Below are 4,708 nucleotides of genomic sequence, written 5' to 3' on the forward strand. Positions count from 1 at the left end.
AATACCACCGTCATGGTGCGTCCGGGGCGGGTGGATGTCTGCATGCATGTTTGTGCAATCGGTTGAGTTCCTCTGTTTGCATGTGTATAGTTGGGATAGTACCTCTTATGTTATTTATTTATTTATTTATTTATTTATTTATGATTTGGTTGTATATGTGGGTATGCATGTGTGTATGTGTGTATGTGTGTATGCGTGTGGGTGTGTGTGTGTGTATACATATAACTAGGTATGTATGTGCGCACGCTTTGTGGATGTGCGTGCGCGTGTGTATGTTTCCTAGCTAACTAACAGTAAAATTTCTATTGTAATTCAAATTTAAAAGTATAGGCCAATCGAATCCATCTGTGAAAATTAATACCATGCGGGCAGAGGAATTCGACTGATTGCGTATATATGCGGATGTCCGCTTGCATTGGATGGTACCGTCGTGGTGATATTAGCTTTATTAACTTTTTGTGAAATGACACATTTTAATATATTGGACTGTTTAATATATATGCCTGCTTTGAGTGTGAGTGTGTCTGTTGTGGTTTCTTGATGTTGGTTGAGGAGCTGTGGAGTTCAATATGGAACATTATTGTGTTTGTTGATGTATATTGATCTATATTGTTTATATTGTATTATTGTGTATATATATATATGTAAGAATATGAGTGTGTATGCACACATATTTATATTTATATGTAAATTATTTAGGATTTGTACTCATACTTGCATTAAAATCTCTGAAGAGGCCGTGAGATATTCTTGTTAATGTCTCATTTATACCTGCTTTATATGGCTAATAGGTTAAATGAGACATACCTGTCTTCACGGCCGAAACAGCTGTCAGCTACAATGTAAATGTATTTCTATGTCTTGTTATATTTGTACTATATTAATGTATAATATCATTGCTATTATGTAGTGGTTTAATAAAGTATTGATTGGGTATTATCTGATAGTTGATGATTGATTTAGATATATTTCTCCATTTTCTCATTTTGTATATATATATATATATATAATATATATATATCTATATATATTGGGCGTGGTGAATATATATAATATATATATATATATATATATATATATATATATATAATTACTGTGTACATTGTACTTATATGAATAATATATAGTCTACTGACTAATTTTTCTACACGCTAGGCCGCAGGTAGTAAAAATTTCAAAAATTGTTATTACTCTGATGTTATTAAGATATGTGTGTGTGTGTGTGTGTGTGTGTGTGTGGTGTGTGTGTGAGTAAGTATGTATGTATGTATGTTTGTATGTATGTATGTATGTATGTATGTATGTATGTATGTATGTATGTATGTATGTATAAATACATGTGTATCTATGAACACACGTTTGAGTGTGTTTTTTGAATAAGAATAAAAGGAAATGGATAGGCAGAGCATAGACAAATATTTAAACGCAGAATAACTAGTTACATGCACCAATAGGTTGTCAAACTTTAAAAATGGATCAAATCGATGCAAATAAATCATTAGATCGCTTTAGTATACGCGTGGAATAAAATGTTCTTTGTAGGCTTATTTCAGGATTCTAGAAGGAAATTTGGAGAATCTAGCAGGGAAAGTGGGTTTTCATAAAATAATTCTGTATTTGTTTTTTGATGGATTTATTTTCAGTTGAGGTTTATATTGTTAAACTAATTATAAGACAGTTAATATAACGTAATGTTTGTGTTGTATGGAAGTCTATCTTTTTTTCTTTATATGTAAGAGGAAAAATCTAGTTGGCGAATTTACTTGAAAAAACACTGCTTCTCTCTCTCTCTCCTCTCTCTCTCTCTCTCTCTCTCTCTCTCGATATATGTATATATATGAATTAGAGAAGAACCAGCATGAAGCAACTCAACAATTATATACTTAAATTTGATTCAGTATTACTAAATTTGAATTTTTCCCTGTAATCATATTCCCTATTATTATTATTATTATTATTATTATTATTATTATTATTATTATTATTATTATTATATTATTATTATTATTATTATCATCATCATCATCATCATCATCATCATCATCATTATTATTATTATTATTATTATTATTATTATTATTATTATTATTATTATTATTATTATTACTTTTTTTTTTCTTCTTTCAAATTTTCTTCCATTTCTTGCCGAGTGTCTTCCCGACTCCTAGGGCAAAGAAACTCATAGTGTATATTGGTAGGCCATTAAACCAAACTCAGTAGTTCGTTTATTTTTATTTTTATTCTTTTTTTAAGTTAAATTAAAATACATGAGCAGCAACAGTTCTCACATCGACAATGCTCTTCTCAATACGTGTGATGTACCAGTTAAGACAATCTTTTGCACTTCTTGCAGGGATGGTAAGCCAGGGATCATTCTCATATAATTTTCGGTTCCCTTCTTGATCATTCCTAGTGCTCCTACGATCACTGGTATTGTAACCGCCTTGAGATGCCACATTTTCTCAATTTCAATGAGTAGGTCTTTATATTTTCTGAGCTTGTCAAACTCTTTCGCTGAGATATTATGATCACAGGGGATGCTCATGTCGACCAATAAGCAACTTTATTGTTTTGGTCTTTCACAACAATATCTGGTTTATTGGCCTTGATGGTTCGGTCTGTATGTACTGGAAAGTCCCACAGAATGGTTACATTTTCCCTCAGTTACAGCCTCAGGGTGGTGATTATACCACTTGTCGGCAGTTTTGATATTGTAATGCCGACTTATTATTATTATTATTATTATTATTATTAATAATAATAATAATAATAATAAAAATAATATAATATTTTTATATAATTTTCAGGATCCAATAGAATCGAGGTATTTTAATAACAAAAGCACACAACTCATTTGCGTATATATATTCTTTTTTACTCTTGGCACAAGGCCCGAAATTTTGGGGGAGGGAGCCAGTCGATTAAATCGACCCCGCAAGGATGCAAGGCAAAGTCGACCTCCGCGGAGTTTGAACTCAGAACGCAAAGACAGACGAAATGCCGCTAATCATTTCGCCCGGCGTACTAACATTTCTTTCTGCTCGCCGCCTTGTGTGTATAAATATGATCTCAATTGTTTCAGCAACTGTAGCTAAAGTTATATGAAGCTGCATTCCTATTTAATCACCATAGTTCTGGCTAAAACTTGTTACATTACGCCTCTCCTGGATGCTTAAAGAGGATTTGTGATTATGTATTCTGGTCAAAAGTACTTTTGCTTTCTGGATCACGGCTTTTGTGCTGCATTGGCCGTTCAGTGGGTTCTCATTCTAAGCCCTACATGAGCATTTTGCCTATGTCTGTAGTTTCACCAATCTCTATTGGCAGAGATGAGAATCATTCTGACAAATTCGTGAACACAAAAGTGAAATTTTCTGATTCTGCCTGCATATTCACATACTCATTTTGGCGACTTGTTCATGTCCCTATGCAAACTAGAGAACAGGAAACACAGATCTTATACGTTTCACCCTAGCTAACATCAGTTCAAGGGACATAATTCTTTCTTTATTCTTCCTCAAAATATTTTTCCCTAAAATTCGTGTCATCTTTTTGTCGACACCGAACCAACCTAGAGTCTGTGTATCGCTAACACTAAAAAGGCGATGCGCATCTTGCTAGTATGTTTAAAGAATCGTCAATTTTTCATGTGACAATATACCACATAACCAGTAGTATGAGGCTTAATGAAATAAAAATAATATACACGTTCTGTTACCTATATTTAAAATGCATTTATTTCTGAGTATGGACAACTCACAGAAAATTTATACACGAAAATATGGTCTAAAAATGAATGGAAGCACTCCGTCGGTTACGACGTTGAGGGTTCCGGTTGATCCGAATCAACGGAACAGCCTGCTCGTGAAATTAACGTGTAAGTGGCTGAGCACTCCACAGACACGTGTACCCTTAACGTAGTTCTCGGGGATATTCAGCGTGACACAGAGAGTGACAAATCCGGCCCTTTGAAATACAGGTACAACAGAAACAGGAAGTAAGAGTGAGAGAAAGTTGTGGTGAAAGAGTACAGCAGGGATCACCACCATCCCCTGCCGGAGCCTCGTGAAGCTTTAGGTGTTTTCGCTCAATAAACACTCACAACGCCCGGTCTGAGAATCGAAACCGCGATCCTATGACCGCGAGTCCGCTGCCCTAACCACTGGGCCATTGCGCCTCCGGTCTAAAAATAGAGCAGAAGGAAACACGTGAGAAGGAGAGTCGTTGAAAAGGTCACAAAATAAATGACGAAAGATTTAAGACAAAGGACACAAAAATAAGAACAATGATAAAGCTGCGGAATGAATATATAATGTGTATATTTATTTGGCAAAACAATAATGACCACCTCCAAAATATAACAATATCTGTTTCAACACGATTTTACATCAAGAATATTACAAAACAAATACCTAAACGTATATATATATATATATATATATATATATATACATGCATGCATACATACATACATACATACATACATACATACATACATACATACATATATGCCTCCCCACCTCCCAACAACATTACACCACACCACACTACACCATACAACATTACACATCACATCACAACACACCACCCACACACCCATCCCCACATCTTCACACCTACACATACATACACGCACACGTCCAGACCACCAGCCCTCTTTCACACGCACATACATACTCTCTTATACACACACGCATCTTTGTGTTGG

At 34.5% G+C, this 4,708-nt stretch overlaps 1 long non-coding RNA gene across 1 annotated transcript in view; it reads left to right on the forward strand.

Annotated features, from left to right (window-relative positions):
- The first annotated feature begins 4,036 nt into the window (after window positions 1-4,036).
- The window catches only part of LOC118763049, a 17,960-nt gene continuing 17,288 nt past the window's right edge, over window positions 4,037-4,708 (forward strand). Inside the window, exon 1 of the long non-coding RNA XR_004998800.1 lies at window positions 4,037-4,077. This is a non-coding gene — a long non-coding RNA (uncharacterized LOC118763049). The remainder of the gene's footprint in view (window positions 4,078-4,708) is intronic.

This window comes from Octopus sinensis, linkage group LG4 (genome assembly GCF_006345805.1).
Source record: "Octopus sinensis linkage group LG4, ASM634580v1, whole genome shotgun sequence".
In the NCBI taxonomy this organism is placed as follows: Eukaryota; Metazoa; Mollusca; class Cephalopoda; order Octopoda; family Octopodidae; genus Octopus; species Octopus sinensis.